This window comes from Staurois parvus, unplaced genomic scaffold (genome assembly GCF_062004578.1).
Source record: "Staurois parvus isolate SC_StPar_1 unplaced genomic scaffold, SC_StPar_1.0 ptg000721l, whole genome shotgun sequence".
Taxonomy (NCBI): domain Eukaryota; kingdom Metazoa; phylum Chordata; class Amphibia; order Anura; family Ranidae; genus Staurois; species Staurois parvus.
In genome coordinates this window covers 830,664-848,573 of record NW_028318517.1, presented here as the reverse complement: position 1 = coordinate 848,573, position 17,910 = coordinate 830,664, and the positions used below count along the sequence as shown (strand labels likewise).

At 42.9% G+C, this 17,910-nt stretch overlaps 1 protein-coding gene across 1 annotated transcript in view; it reads left to right on the top strand.

Moving 5' to 3' along the window:
- Positions 1-17,910, top strand: part of LOC149445405 (uncharacterized) — a 131,274-nt gene that overhangs the window by 51,730 nt on the left and 61,634 nt on the right. The window lies entirely within an intron of this gene.

The following is a 17,910-nucleotide window of genomic DNA, read 5'->3' as shown; positions in this document are numbered from 1 at the left end:
TTTGTGACTGATTGGAGAAGGATTCCCTTTTATCAGTGGTCAGTGTAGTGGTCCCTTACAAAAGACTAGAAGGTCTAAAAAAAATAAATGAATGAATCACCAGAACCATATGGCTTGCATCTGAGAGTCCTCAAAGAATGTAGCCAGGTCATTGATAGACAGTCATTCCTCATCTTTAGGAAAGCTTACTGACCGGAATGGTGGCAGCAGGTTGGTGAATATCTAACGTGGTTCCAGTATTCCAGAAAGGGCCGAGATACATATCTGGAAGCTCCAAGCCAGTCAGCCTAACATCAATAGTTTGTAAACTATTGGAGGGATGATAAGGGACCATACCCAAGAATTTGCTGATGAACATAGTATCATTAGTAGTACCCAGCATGGATTTATGGGAAAAGATCGTTCTTGTCAGACCAACCTATTAACAATCTATGAGGAGGTGATCTGTGATCTGGATAAAGGAACCCCCGTGGATGTAGAAGGAACGAGGATTGTGTCACTTCCAGAGTCACTCAGATGTAAACAAGCCATTTCCAGCTTGTGAAAGCATCAGAATGAACTGATCTTGGTTTGATCGGATGTTTTTATGGTCAGATTGGGATCTGGGGGTCCAATAGACTGCAGATGTCTCAGTAAAGAGAACCTGTCTGATAGCAATAAAAGTCCTGAAAAAAATTTGGACAGTGTAAAAATAGAAAAAAACTTTAAGAAATAATTAAAAAATGAAAGCACCCCCCCCCCCATGTTTGCACACAAAGGCTAACACATACAGAAGTCCACCACACATTGTAAACGGTGTTCTCACCCCACGTGTCTCCACACAGGTATGGCTGGAAATGTCAGAGTGAGAGCGATAATTCTGGCATCAGACCTCCTGTGTAACTCTACACTGGTAACCTGAGTGACACCTATGGGGGGTATTTAGGCCCCGTAGTTTGGCGCCGTTCCACTGGCATTTGTAATTGTAAAGCGTGACATGTTAGGTATCTATTTACTCGGCATAACATCATCTTTTACCCCCAAAATGGTATTATATTGTGTTTGCTGCACTAACATTAGGTAAAGTTTCTTTTCTAAAAAATGTACATTAAAGAAAATCTGCAGAAATACGGAGCAACAAATATTGTACCAGCAACCATGTTCCTCTCCAGGGTCTCTGCTTATATATAATATTTGGGGGCTCTCAGTCATTTCCCAGCAAATAATGACTTTTACATGTCGGAATGTCAGAATTGGCCGGGTAGGGAAGTATTAATAAATACAATAAATAATCGTCTCCTGACATTTAGGAGTCTATTAATAAATGGAACAACAACTCCCCCAGGTAGAAGTGCCGGTACAGTCCATTCCTTCTGTGTGAATGGGGTGGGGGGACCAATGGTAGGAGGATCTTTGCTGAGCTGCTTGAAGGGTTTCCATCCATTTAACATGGAAAATACCACATTTGTCTATTGGATGGTGAGAATTCCTAGGATACTTAGCGCCATCTAAAGGCCAAATGCAGAATTTACCATTTTAATACAACGGCTGGTGTCATAGTGTTGGTTTAACCCCCTGATGCCGAGCGCACGCAAATTAGGGACCTCTCAGACCAGACCTGGGATTTGTTCTGCGGGGCCGCTAATTTGTGTACCTGTCTTTGTGCTGGGAGCACAACGCATGGCGCACTCCCAGCACAAAGACCGGGGTGTCACTGAGAGCCCCGAGTCCTGGAACTCTCAATTCCGGGTCACATGATCGCTGTGATAGCCTCTGATTGGCTATCACAGTGATCAGTCACTATGAAACCCACCCCCTTTTTTCTCTCTCTGAATGGAGGAGAGAGATATATTGCATCATTATATATATATATTATACATTGTATCATTATATACATTCTATTATACATTGTATCATTATATACATTCTATTATACATTGTATCATTATATACATTCCATTATACATTGTATCATATATACATTCTATTATACATTGTATCATATATACATTCTATTATACATTGTATCATTATATACATTCTATTATACATTGTATCATTATATACATTCCATTATACATTGTATCATATATACATTCTATTATACATTGTATCGTTATATACATTCCATTATACATTGTATCATTATATACATTCCATTATACATTGTATCATATATACATTCTATTATACATTGTATCATTATATACATTCTATTATACATTGTATCGTTATATACATTCCATTATACATTGTATCATTATATACATTCCATTATACATTGTATCATATATACATTCCATTATACATTGTATCAGTATATACATTCTATTATACATTGTATCATTATATACATTCTATTATACAGTGTATCATTATATACATCATATTATACATTGTATCATTATATACATTATATTATACATTGTATCATTATATACAGTACACATTGTCTCATTATATACATTCCATTATACATTGTATCATTATATACATTATATTATACATTGTATCATTATATACATTCCATTATACCTTGTATCATTATATACATTATATTATACATTGTATCATTATATACATTATATTATACATTGTATCATTATATACATCCCATTATACATTGTATCATTATATACATTATATTATACATTGTATCATTATATACAGTACACATTGTCTCATTATATACATTCCATTATACATTGCATCATTATATACATTATATTATACATTGTATCATTATATACATTCCATTATACCTTGTATCATTATATACATCCTATTATACCTTGTATCATTATATACATTATATTATACATTGTATCATTATATACATTCCATTATACCTTGTATCATTATATACATTATATTATACATTGTATCATTATATACATTATATTACACTTTGTATCATTATATACATTCCATTATACCTTGTATCATTATATACATTATATTATACATTGTATCATTATATACATTCCATTATACCTTGTATCATTATATACATTATATTATACATTGTATCATTATATACATTCCATTATACATTGTATCATTATATACATTCTATTATACATTGTATCATTATATACAATATATTATACATAGTATCATTATATACATTCTATTACACATTGTCTCATTATATACATTCTATTATACATTGTATCATTATATACATTTTATTATACAATGTATTATTATTATTATTATTATTATAATTATTATATTATACATTGTATCATTAAATACATTATATTATACATTGCATCATTATATTACACATTGTATTATTATTATTATTATTATTATTATTATTATATACATTCCATTATACAGTGTATTATTATATACATTATATTACACATTGTATCATTATATACATTATATTATACATTGTATCTTTCTCTGTCCTTTCTGAGAGAAAAAAAAGTGTGTGTTAAAAATGTATATAAATAAATATATTAACCGCCACCTTATAGCAGAAATACTGCTACAGGGCAGCAGGGGTGTGTAATATCATGTATATATATGCATGATTTTGCAATTCAGGGTAGGGGGCGCACGTGAGCCACATGTGCATGCCCTACCAGCGCTGCCATTGGTGGCCTCAGCTGTCAATCACTGGGTCCCAGACAGTGATTCCCTGCCGACACCCGGCAATTGCTGTTTATCACCGATGGGTGAGAGATCTGTGTATAAACAATACAGATCTCTCGCCTGTCAGCTCCTGCGCACTGCTTTGTATGGCTCTGCATAGCAGTGTGCGCACAGTGAAGCACACACACAGCCCCCATAGTGAAACAGCACACAGTTAACCCTTTGATTGCCTCAGATGTTAACCCCTTCCTACCCAGTGCCATTAGTACAGTGTCATTGCTTTTTATTAGCACTGATCACTGTATTGGTGTCACTGGAGATGTCAGTGACACCAAGTCAGTTCCCTCCAGTGTCAGAATGCCCGCTGCAGTCCCACTATAAGTCACTGACCATTACTAGTATAAAAAAAATCCCAGTATCTACACCGCCATTTGTAGACGCTATAACTTTCATGTAAACCAATTAATTTACACGTATTGGGATTATTTTTACCAAAGACATGGAGCAGAATACATATTGGTTGAAATTTAGGATGAAATTAGATTTTTATTTAGGGAGGTAAATTTCATTAGGGTGCAGCGTTGCATGACCGCGCAATTGTCAAAGTGCAAGAAAATCTTAATGCTGACAAGTCAGAATTGCTGTGTAATATTAATGACTTGTGGTGTAATACTGGTAAACGCATGTCTGCCCCTCCCCCAACAATCTCATGAGTCATTACAACTAGAGGGCGCTATCCAGCAATTGAATGTTGCCTCTGAGAATTATAAAAGACTGTGTTACATATATTGGTCTGTTACAGCCGTACAACACTCAGGAGTCATTGCAGGATTAAGGGGTTCAGGAGATCAATCCTGAAGAGACAATTTAGTGGTGAGAACAAAGACAGAGGCAGAAGTGAGAATAACACATCTCCATGAATCCAGATCTGATCGCTCTGCGTCTGCTAGACACTCCTCAAGATCTTCCCAATCCATACAATCAAGGTTCTCTGCACTCAGTCAGCAACTAATAAAAGCCGTGCTGATGATGAAGATTCTAAAATTCAGGCAGCTTTCACCCAGAAGAAAGCAGAAATGGAGGCTCAGGCCGTAGAAATGGAGGCTCAGGCCGCAGAAATGGAGGCTCTGGCTGTAGAAATGGAGGCTCAGGCCGCAGAAATGGAGGCTCAGGCCGCAGAAATGGGGGCTCAGACTGCAGAAATGGAGGCTCAGGTCGCAGAAATGGAGGCTCAGGCCGCAGAAATGGAGGCACAGGCCGCAGAAATGGAGGCTCAGGCCGCACATAAGAAAGCAGAAATGGAAGCTCAGGCTGCAGAAATGGAGGCTCAGGCCTCACAAATGGAGGCTCAGGCCACACATACGAAAGCAGGAATGGAGGCTCAGGCCTCACAAATGGAGGCTCAGGCCACACATATGAAAGCAGGAATGGAGGCTCAGGCCTCACAAATGGAGGCTCAGGCTGCACATACGAAAGCAGAAATGGAAGCTCAGGCTGCAGAAATGGAGGCTCAGGCCTCACAAATGGAGGCTCAGGCCACACATACAAAAGCAGGAATGGAGGCTCAGGCCTCACAAATGGAGGCTCAGACCGCACATATGAAAGCAGGAATGGAGGCTCAGGCCTCACAAATGGAGGCTCAGGCCCCACATACGAAAGCAGGAATGGAGGCTCAGGCAGCAGAGAAAGACTCTAAAGCCACCCACCAAAAGGCAGAAATTGAAGTTTTGGGAAAACAATGTGAGCAGCCACAGCCATGGCAAGGTTCTGGGTCTTAGAACAAGCCGCTAGTAAAAACAAGAGACAACAGTTCCAGACACTCAGTTGTATCTCATGTCTCAGATTCTTCACACATCTCTCCAGAACATCAACTTCCTGTCACAGCAGCCAAAGTACTCCATCAAAGTGTCTTCTCTGCACCTCCTGTACCTCAGGATGATTTCCCTTATACTGTATCCTCCAATACATCAGACTGCAGCATCTCAGCCAGCCGCAGACACTGGGGTGTATTTAACAGACCGTCCATCATACTTTGACCTCCCAGCAAACGCACCACTCTACAAACTAACATGCCAATGGACTCTAAGCCAGCTCTGGCATTGAATGCCTTCGCAGCAACATATGTTCCCAAGTCACTTCACGTAAGTCCACCAACCGTCACAACCAACTCTGTTCCTCCTGCAGTCATGCACCCAAAATCTGAAAACACGGACATGTCACAGCTTGCTACATACATGCTCCGCAGAGGGCTTGTTAAGACCGGCCTCACCAAGTTTAATGACAAGCCTGAGAATTACAGAGGCTGGAAATCCACTTTTAAGGCCACAATGAGTGACCTAGACATCAATGCCACAGAGGAATTAGATCTACTCATCAGATGGCTAGGTCCCCAGTCCACTGAATGCATCAAGAGACTCAAAGCAGTTCATACTGACAACCCTGCTGCAGGCCTTAATGCTGCTTGGGGCAGACTTGAACCTACCTTTGGCAGCCCAGAGGCCATTGAAGATGCTTTATTCAAAAGGTTGCAAAGCTTCCCGAGGATTTCTGCTAACGACAATCTAAAGTTTCAAGAACTCATCAATGTTCTATTAGAGCTTCAACTTGTTAAGGCTGACATCATCTTACCTGGTCTCAGTTACCTTGACACCAACTTACCTGGTCTCAGTTACCTTGACACCAACTTACCTGCTCTCAGTTACCTGGACACCAACTTACCTGGTCTCAGTTACCTTGACATCAACTTACCTGGGGTCAGTTACCTTGACACCTCTCATGGCATCAAATCTATTGTTCTAAAGCTACCATATGGACTAATGTTCTACCTGCACCTGCTACAGTTCTTGAAAAGACTGATCAAAGCAAGAGAATTGAGGACCCAAATCGCCAATGTCCAATACATAACAAACCACATCCACTTCAGAAATGTATCGGCCTCAGAAAGAAAACCCTCCAAGAACATAAGGAACTTTTGAAGAAATTTGGGTTTTGCTACAAATGCTGTGCCTCCACAGAACACTTTGCAAAGGACTGTAAAGCGATCATCAAATGTATAGAGTGTGTATGACAGCGATGACCATGTGCAAGATCTTCATCAATATTCACACAACTCTACTACGCTCACAAACAATCTTCCTGAGGCAAGGCAAGGCGGGGAGCGCCCAGATCAAGCAGCACCTTCCATCCCAGTGTTCTCTACATGTACAGAGGTCTGCAGAGAAGGATTCTGTGACAACTCCTGTGCAAAGATATGCTTGGTCCGTGTATACCCCAAAGGTCAACCTGAAAAGGCCATAAGACTGTATAGTATTCTGGAGGATCAGAGTAACAGATCTACTGCAAGAACACAGTTTTTTGAACTGTTGAACATAACTGGAGATGCTCTGCCTTATACTCTAAGCACTTGTTCCGGCACTACAGAAGTCTTAGGTAGGAGAGCCAGTGGTCTTGTAGTTGCTCCTCATCATCACTAAGAAGACTGCCCAGGACGGGGAGGATCGTGTGTGGAGTGATTCATAAGGCTCATTGGTCCTGTAGGGCCTGGGCAGGAAGGTGAGGGGGCACCCCAACCTGTGAGGATTGGCACTATACCAGCACAAGCACAAGAATTCCACCTGCATGTGTATGTGAAGTGATGCCATTCATGTGGACTATTTATACTACAGCATCCACATCTTCTATAGGGATAGTGTGTAGTAGTCCAGTAACGTTTTTGCATGGTTCACTGTGTCACCTGATCCCGAAGGGGATTCACACACTGTTTCTTGCACTCACATATGATCCCTCAGCTGAGGATCAAGGAGGGGGAGTGTGTCCTTAGTAGCACTTACCTATTGTTTAGTGTGTGTTATTAATACTATCATTATATGTGTGACCTGTTCTCACCATTATATGGGTTTATATAGCGCCGCACTACCTTGGTGTATATTGTAATTGCTGTTATGGCTGACATTCAGCAGATGTTCCATTGTTTCATTGTCCGTGAAGACTACAGAAACTTCCTCAGGTTCTGATGGTACCGCAATAATGATGTCAACGATGAAGTCATAGACTATCGAATGAAGGTACATGTTTTTGGTAACAGTCCTTCTCCTGCAGTAGCAATTTATGGACTGAGGAAAACAGATCAAGAAGGTGAGAAAGAATTTGGATCTGATGCAAGACAGTTCGTTGAAAGGAATTTCCATGTAGAAGATGGACTCAAATCTCTGCCCAATGAAGAAGAAGCTTTTGACCTTCTTACCAGAACCCAGAACATGCTTGCCACCGCAAACCTCAGACTTCACAAAATCATCTCTAACAGCGACAAAGTCATGATAGCCTTTCCTTCTGATGACCATGCTGTCAGTGTGAAGAAATTCCAACTAGGATCTTACCTTTCTGTACAACATACATGTACAGTTATACTGTACAGTTCAATATGAACATCTTTCCCCTAGCTCTAACTATAGTAGTGTGGCTGCCCAGGCATACCTCTGTGAAGCAAGAGTCCGTGGCGTTGTTCATGGCTTGATGTCTCCAAAATTCCCAGTGTCTTCAATGGGCTGCAGGGCTTGCATCAAATACCCAGGAACTGAGTTACAATAGGATTGGACACAAGCAAACAGAAAACCTATAAGCCAGTCCCTGTGTAACCCCTTCTGCTCCCACCAAGCTTCTGTTTTTTGCTATTAACTTAGGTGGTTGGATGCTTCAGCTCTGAAGAAAAAAGTCTATTTATTTTTTTGCTAGCTTTCTAACTTTGTCAAATTTTCTTTTTGGTGATGTGTCAGTGAAGATTTTTGCTACACTGATGGGGATTTTGTCTTGGTGACAGCAATCAAGGTTCCTTGGTGACAGTAATCAAGGATCCTTGGTGAGCTCAACCAAGGTTCCTTGGTGACATCAATCAAAGTTTCTTGGTGACATCAATCAAGGTTCCTTGGTGACATCAATCAATCAAGGATCTTTGGTGACATCAATCAAGGTTCCTTGGTGACCTCAATCAATCAAGTTTTGTTGGTGACACCAATCAAGGTTCTATGGTGACCTCAATCAAGGTTCCTTGGTGACATCAATCAATCAATCAAGGTTTCTTGGTGACCTCAATTAAGAATTATTGCTGACCTTAATCAAGTTTCCCTGGTGACTTCAATCAATCAAGTTTTCTTGGTGACACCAATCAAGGTTCCTTGGTGGCCTCACTCTAGGTTCCTTGGTAACATCAATCAAGGTTTTCTTTGCAACCTCAATCAAGGTTTCTTGGAGACATCATTCAAGGTTTTCTTTGCGATCTCAATCAAGGTTACTTGGTGACATCAATCAAGATTTCTTGCTCACCTTAATCAAGATTCCTTAGTGACTTCAATCAATCAAGTTTTCTTGGTGACATCAATCAAGGTTCCTTGGTGACCTCACTCTAGGTTCCTTGGTAACATCAATCAAGGTTTCTTGGTGACATCAATCAAGGTTTTCTTTGTGAACTCATTCAAGGTTCCTTGGTGACATCAATCTATCAAGGTTCTTTGGAGAACTCAGATGATCTTGATCAGCTATCGTGATCAGTGTTTTCTCAGCACTAGCTTTTGAGGCTGGACCCTCCTGGACTGTACATGTGAGACTAGCCTGGAATGTAACCTTCGGGCACTGGGCTTTTCATTGTGGTGCTCTCCAGGCCAGGGTGTACTGTGTTAGTTAGCTGAGGAGTGCTTTTGGGTCCAGAGTTGTGCTGCGGTCACAGGTCTGATCCTGTCTTTGAAGAATCACTTAGTGAGCAGAGCCAGTTGTGATGAAGCACTGGGAGCTACCTCATGGCCACCATTTTAAATTTCCCGCCACTTTTTAACAGGGTAAGAGTTAAGGCCAAGGAATTGAGTGCTGATGGCATTCATTGGGTTGAGCTCTTTCTCTCTATTCAGCTTGGAGGAAGCATCATTCTGCCATTGATCTTGAAGCATCACGTGGATTTCCCTTCCTACACTGACTTGGTCACCCTCGACCACCTGAAACCCTGAGCCGGAGTTGCCTGGGTTTATGAGACCTAAAACCTTGTCTCACATTGGGCCTAGTTGAATTACCACTGTACAAACACAACATGTCTTCACTTAGACAGCCAGGACTGTCCCACTGCCAAGGATGAACTCGGCTTATAGTCCTAGAGTGCTTCTGTGCGCATTTACCTTAGTTTTCTCAGAAGGAATTGACACCTGTAATTCAGAACCTTGGACCCCTATTGTCACTGGATCATCATTATTGAAGTCTACCAAAGCTCTCTCGTGTGTGGCCAAGGTATCCCCCGTGTCTACAGGGACCTCAGTCTCCACTTTGTACTTTCTGGCTGTTTTTGCTCAGATATCGGGGCACTTTATGCCCTCAAAGGCTCCACATGGTCCCCTGCAGATTATGTCTGTGATTGGCCTAAAACTTCTATTCATGCTGGCCATGTTGACCTTGTCACTGTCTCTGAGAGTTCCAACAATCTACCTCTGGTTGGGGTCATTGCAGTCTCCTGAAGTGGACACAGATTTACCAGGGTTGTTTCAAACCTTATAGATGTACTACCCATCATCTGGAGAATCAGCCTTTTGTTCCAGGCCTTGGGTTTTTTATGTCCCATCATGCCTCTGCCTTTGGGAGTCATGCTTGTAACTGTCAATCTTGCAATGTCTCATGGGACTTGAAGTTTGGCAACAGTTGGAGGGTCATCAGTTTGACACCTGTGCTTTAGGGTTTTAATTCCTCCCTTTATAAGTCAGGATCATTCTCCCTCCCTCATCTTTCAGGGTGTGTAGGGTGCCAAGGGATTACTCTCATAATTTAGACTCCCTTTTTCAATTGTAACTCAGTGCTTGTCATCAATCCCTCATGCCTGGGAGCCTGAACTTGGGGCAAAACATCCAAATGGTCTCTCTAGACCAAGTACTTCCAGATATTACCTGTCTGCCTTTTTGTCTGAAAGGGGTACTTTCTTCCCTTCACCATGAAAGTCTTGGGGCTCCAATCTGTTTCCTGAGAACAGTTCCTGTCTCATCAAGCATCCCCTCCATGACTTGGTACTCTGACCTGAGCTCCACTGGAAATCCCTCACGTGTTGAAGAGTCTTCCCCTATGGAATGGTCTGGGAGTTTTCCTTGTGGCAGGTCTAGTGGCCTAGTCCCTATGCTGTACTACACTGAGAGTGTTACGTGTCACTATGCTGTCCTCCTTGGAGATAAGAATTTACCGTCTGGTTCTCTTCTGATTCAGTACCTGAAAGCTGTTGATTTCCCACCTGGCAGGAAGATTTAATTGCTGGATGGCCCTGTGCTCTCCACATTGTCAGCAAGAAGATCATGCTTGGGTCCTGCTGCTAGCCCCCCCAGCAGGAAGGGGGTCTGCCTGGAGACCTTTGTGGGACCTTGTCACTGGAGCTTAAGTTCTCATTTGATGAGCGATGTGCAGTTCCTCCAGACTCCTTCCCTTGCTCCTGTTCCTAATCAGGTAGACAATCTAGGATCCCTTCCCCCTTCCCCTCTCCTCAGCTGAGGATGCTTTGTTGGACCATGCTCCGTGATTAGATGTCGGCAGTTTTGCTTAGAGGCACCGATGGGTGTTTAGGCACATGGGTCCCTGTGCATCCTTATGACCTGCTGGTGTTTTGTGCACCATATGGGTTGCGCCATATTTCTTCTCTCTGCTTACCCCTGTGGAGGTGTCTTGGCACTTTCTCCTCTTCTAGTCAAGCCCTTAAATACTCTTAGGGTTCTTTCCTACCAGCCTTCAAGAGCTGGCTGGCTGTCTGATATGAAGGATGGGACATTCTGTGTAGTCTGTCTCGGTCTCTGATATGAAGGATGGGGCATTCTGGGTAGTCTGTCTCTCTCTGATAGGAAGGATGGGACATTCTGGGTAGTCTGTCTCTCTCTGATAGGAAGGATGGGAGATTCTGGGTAGTCTGTCTCGGTCTCAGATATGAAGGATGGGACATTCTTGGTAGTCTGTCTCGTTCTCTGATATGAAGATGAGGACATTCTGGGTAGTCTGTCTCTCTCTGATATAAAGGACAGGACATTCTGGGTAGTCTGTCTCTCTCTGATATGAAGGACAGGACATTCTGGGTAGTCTGTCTCGGTCTCTGATATGAAGGAAGGGAGATTTTGGGTAGTCTGTCTCTCTCTGATATGAAGGACGGGACATTCTGGGTAGTCTGTCTATCTCTGATATGAAGGACCGGATATTCTGGGTAGTCTGTCTCGGTCTCTGATTTGAAGGAAGGGAGATTTTGGGTAGTCTGTCTCAGTCTCTGATATGAAGGATGGGACATTCTGGGTAGTCTGTTTCTCTCTGATATGAAGGATGGGACATTCTGGGTAGTCTGTCTCTCTCTGATAGGAAGGATGGGACATTCTGGGTAGTCTTTCTTGGTCTCTGATATGAAGGACAGGAAATTCTGGGTAGTCTGTCTCTCGCTCTGATATGAAGGACGGGACATTCTGGGTAGTCTGTCTTGGTCTCTGATATGAAGGATGGGACATTCTGGGTAGTCTGTCTATCTCTGATATGAAGGACCGGATATTCTGGGTAGTCTGTCTCGGTCTCTGATATGAAGGACGGGACATTCTGGGTAGTCTGTCTCTCTCTCTGATATGAAGGACGGGACATTCTGGGTAGTCTGTCTCTCTCTCTGATATGAAGGACGGGACATTCTGAGTAGTCTGTCTCTCTCTGATATGAAGGACGGGACATTCTGGGTAGTCTGTCTTGGTCTCTGATATGAAGGATGAGACATTCTGGGTAGTCTGTCTCTCTCTGATATGAAGGATGGGACATTCTGGGTAGTCTGTCTCGGTCTCTGATATGAAGGACGGGACATTCTGGGTAGTTTGTCTCTATCTCTGATATGAAGGACGGGACATGCTGGGTAGTGTGTCTCGGTCTATGATATGAAGGATGGGACATGCTGGGTAGTCTGTCTAGGTCTCTGATATGAATGCTGGGTAGTCTGTCTAGGTCTCTGATATGAAGGATGGGACATTCTGGGTAGTCTGTCTCTCTCTGATATGAAGGATTGGACATTCTGGGTAGTCTCTCTCTCTCTGATATGAAGGACCGGCCATTCTGGGTAGTCTGTCTCTCTCTGATATGAAGGACGGGACATTCTGGGTAGTCTGTCTCTCTCTGTTTGATATGAAGGACGGGACATTCTGGGTAGTCTGTCTTGGTCTTTGATATGAAGGACGGGACATTCTGGGTAGTCTGTCTCGGTCTTTGATATGAAGGACGGGACATTCTGGGTATTTTGTCTCTCTCTGATATGAAGGACAGGACATTCTGGGTAGTCTGTCTCTCCCTGATATGAAGGACTGGACATTCTGGGTAGTCTCTCTCTCTCTGATATGAAGGACCGGCCATTCTGGGTAGTCTGTCTCTCTCTGATATGAAGGACGGGACATTCTGGGTAGTCTGTCTCTCTCTGTTTGATATGAAGGACGGGACATTCTGGGTAGTCTGTCTTGGTCTTTGATATGAAGGACGGGACATTCTGGGTAGTCTGTCTCGGTCTTTGATATGAAGGACGGGACATTCTGGGTATTTTGTCTCTCTCTGATATGAAGGACAGGACATTCTGGGTAGTCTGTCTCTCTCTGATATGAAGGACGGGACATTCTGGGTAGTCTGTCTCTCTCTGATATGAAGGATGGGACATTCTGGGTAGTCTGTCTTGGTCTTTGATATGAAGGACGGGACATTCTGGGTAGTCTGTCTGTTTCTGATATGGAGGATGGAACATGCTGGGTAGTCTGTCTCTCTCTCCCTGATATGAAGGATGGGACATTCTGGGTAGTCTGTCTCTCTCTGATATGAAGGATGGGACATTCTGGGTAGTCTGTCTGTCTCTGATATGGAGGATGGAACATTCTGGGTAGTCTGTCTCTCTCTCCCTGATATGAAGGACGGGACATTCTGGGTAGTCTGTCTCTCTCTGATATGAAGGACGGGACATTCTGGGTAGTCTGTCTCTCTCTGATATGAAGGACGGGACATTCTGGGTAGTCTGTCTCTCTCTGATATGAAGGATGGGACATTCTGGGTAGTCTTTCTCTCTCTGATATGAAGGACGGGACATTCTGGGTAGTCTGTCTCTCTTTGATAGGAAGGATTGGACATTCTGGGTAGTCTGTCTCTCTCTGATATGAAGGACGGGACATTCTGGGTAGTCTGTATCGTTCTCTGATATGAAGGATGGGACATTCTGGGTAGTCTTTCTCTCTGTCATGAAGGACGGGACATTATGGGTAGTCTGTCTCTCTCTGATATGAAGGAGGGACATTATGGGTAGTGTGTCAGATTTTAGAGGTCTCTGTTTTATTATGCATTTTGTTTTTATCTTGTGTTCTGCGTCTTTAAGACTTTTCTATCTGTAAGTAAAATATCTTTTTTAAACAGTTGGTTGCATAAGAGTTAGGTTTATTGTTTCTTACATTTTTTAGTTGTTTTTGAACTTCCCTGGTATCTCTGTAAGGTAATACAATGCAGGAATGGTGATTAGGGAACATTTCTCAGGGCTGCAGTTCCTCTGAACTCCACAAGATGGTGATCTCATTTCTACTACCCAGACAGGACTTCTCTATGGAATATGAACAGGAAGTGATGTCAGGAACAGACAGGAAGTGATGTCAGGAACAGACAGGAAGTGATCTGGAATAAAGATAAGAAGCTCCATGCGGTCTGAAGGAGATCGGAGAGGTTGGTGGACGTGGCAGTAAAGGAGTTAATTATTATTATACAGGATTTATATCGCACCAACAGTTTTCTCAGCGCTTTACATAATGGAGGGAGACAATACAGCAACAATACAGATCAATACAAACAAGATTGCAGGTGGATTCTTGCTGGAATATAGATACTTCTATGCGCTCACCTTCCATTCAGCCCACTGCTGAGCTAACACAGCTTTGTGATGTTTATCCTTCATGGAGATCTTTAGAGACTCCCTTGGATCCTCCTGATGGTTGATAATGGATGATTGAGGGTCTGTGGGTTAGTTTTTTCTCATGGCAATAAAAAGTGCTCCATCTCCTTGTATTATTCCTCGTTGGTATAGTGGGAAAGAGAAAGATACATGGTGCCTTATCGTTTATTAAAAGAACAATTTTATTCACAACTACTTCGTATGCATTCACAAGTATTCAGTATAAAAAGCCCTGAGTTAAAATCAGTGAAACCGCTACATGCGTGTGACAGGTCTCCTGCGTGGTTGCTCACACTCGCTCACATAGACTTATACTCGCTGTGAAGTCAGGTTGCTGTGGTGACGTCAAAGCCTCTCCCCAATGCGTTGCGCCACAGGGACATGTGGTCCCTGTGATCACATCCCCCGGATGAAGCCACATGTCCATGTGGCGCATCGCGTTTGGGAGGGGAATAATGAACCAGCAAACACAAATGCTCCTGCGCTTGGGGATGGACTCGATGCAGGCTGCAACCACATTAAGAATGTCCTGGAACATGCACACCTTGTTGCCCTCAACAGACCGGGGGAATCCAAATATACTGAATGAGGAAAGAACAAAGAGAGGGCGCACAGGCCTAGTGCATTACCATAAAAAATGTTTAATAAGAAATAAAATAGGTGTACTCACAAACGACAATAAAGTCAAGGCATGTCATAAAAAAACAGCTGGGTCAACACCGCACTGAGTAACAGTCCGTGATGGTGAATGTAAACATCCAATAGGCTGACGCTTTTTGAGGACTTGCCTCTTCCTCAGAGCATGATGTGGCTCTGACGTCACCACAGCAACCCGACTTCACGGCGAATATAAGTCTATGTGAGCAACCACGTAGGAGACCTGTCACACGCATTTAGCGGTTTCACTGATTTTAACTCAGCTCTTTTTATACTGAATAATTGTGAATGCATAAGAAGTAGTTGTGAATAAGATTGTTCTTTTAAAAAACGATAAGGCACCATGTATCTTTCTCTTTCCCACTATACCAACGAGGAATAATACAAGGAGATGGAGCACTTTTTATTGCCATGAGAAAAAACTAACCCACAGACCCACAATCATCCATTATCAACCATCAGGAGGATCCAAGGGAGTCTCTAAAGATCTCCATGAAGGATAAACATCACAAAGCTGTGTGAGCCCAGCATTGGGCTGAATGGAAGGTGAGCGCATAGAAGTATCTATATTCCAGCAAGAATCCACCTGCAATCTTGTTTGACTAATCAACTTTAATTGAATTTATGTAGATTTTTTTGGACACTTCATTTCTTATTTAAATTACTGATATTATGATATTTATTTTGTTTTTTTCACATTTTATTATTTATTTTAAAGTTGTAATAAGTTAATTTGTAAGGTTCATTATTTCTGGAAGTATTCATATCTCACATTTAGGGCGTGGCAATAAGCAATCAATTTACTGTACATTACTACAAAACACATTTATATGAGGATGTGAATAGATGCCTGCTGACCTATATATTTATTTATTCTACCTCAGTGGCTCGCAAGTAATTATATATTATTAATACAGTTCAATACAACAGGGATTTGAGGGCCTGATCCTGGGAGTTTATAATCTACGAGGGAGGGGCTAGTAGTACAAAAGTTAGTAACTGTGGGGGATGGACTGGTTGGAAGAGTAGAAGATTCCAGTATTAGCTAAGGGCAGGATAGGCTTCCCTGAGATCGGTTTTCAGAGGTCGCCTAAAAGTAAGCAGAGTAGGTGATAGTCTGATAAATTGGGGTAGAGAGTTCCAGAGGATGGGGGAAGCTCTGGAGAACTCCTGGAGATGAACATGGGAGAAGGAGACAAGGGAGCTAGAGAGTAGGAGTTCTTGCAAGGAGTGGAGAGTACGGTTTGGGTGATATTTAGAGACAAGATTGGTGATGTAATTTGGAGCAGAGTTATAAATGGCTTTATATGTTATTGTTAGTGTTTTGAATTTTATCCATTGGGCAATGGGAAGCCAGTGGAGGGATTGGCAGAGAGGGGTGGAGGACACTGAATGGAGGCCAGTGGAGGGATTGGCAGAGAGGGGTGGAGGCTAGTGGAGGGATTGGCAGAGAGGGGTGGAGGACACTGAGTGGAGGCCAGTGGAAGGATTGGCAGAGAGGGATGGCAGATATGGAGCGGTTAGTAAGGTGGATGAGTCTGGCAGCAGCATTCATGATAGACTGAAGAGGGGATAGCCTGTGATGAGGTTGGCCAATAAGGAGGGAGTTACAATAGTCAAGGTGAGATATAACAAGGGAGGGAATAAGTTGCTTAGTTGTTTCCGAGGTTAGGAACGGGCGTATCTTGGAGATGTTGTCTTGGTGAAGTCTACAAGATTTGGACAGTGATTCGATTTGGAGCTGAAAGGACAGATGGGAGTCTAGGATTACACCTAGTACCCTGGCATGAGGGGAGGGAATGATGGTTGTATTATTGATCTTGATGGAGAAGTCAGGGGAGGGGCACAGGCTGGGGGGAATACTAAGAGCTCAGTTTTGGAAAGATTGAGTTTGAGGAAGTGGAGTGACATCCATGCCGATATGTCAGTAGGTTAGTAATGCGAGAGGAGACAGGTGAGGTGAGGAGGAGACTGAAGAGGCAAGGTAAGGGGTAGAAAGATAGATTTGTGTGTCATCAGCAAAGAGATGGTACTTAAAGCCGTGGGAGTTTATCAAGTGACCAAGGGAGGAGGTGTAGATGGAGAAGAGAAGGGGTCCAAGGACAGAGCCTTGAGGGACCCCTACAGAGAGAAGGAGTGAAGAGGAGGAGGCAGAGTTATCAGTAACACTGAAGGAGTGCTGCGATAGGTAGGAGGAGAACCAGGAGAGAGCAAAGTTTCGGAGGCCAAGAGAGTGTAGTTTTTTGAGGAGGGGGTGGTCAACCATATCAAAAGCCGCAGAGAGGTTAAGTAGTAAGAGTACGGAGTAGTGGCCATTGGCTGGGATGAGTACGGAGTAGTGGCCATTGGTTGGGATGAGTATGGAGTAGTGGCCATTGGCTGGGATGAGTATGGAGTAGTGGTCATTGGCTGGGATGAGTACGGAGTAGTGGCCATTGGCTGGGATGAGTATGGAGTAGTGGCCATTGGCTGGGATGAGTATGGAGTAGTGGTCATTGGTTGAGATGAGTATGGAGTAGTGGTCATTGGTTGGGAAGAGTACGGAGTAGTGACCATCGGTTGGGATGAGAAGGGAATAGCGACCATTGGTTGGGATTAATACGGAGTAGTGGCCATTGGTTGGGATGAGTATGGAGTAGTGGCCATTGGTTGGGATGAGAAGGGAATAGCGACCATTGGTTGGGATTAATACGGAGTAGTGGCCATTGGTTGGGATGAGTATGGAGTAGTGGCCATTG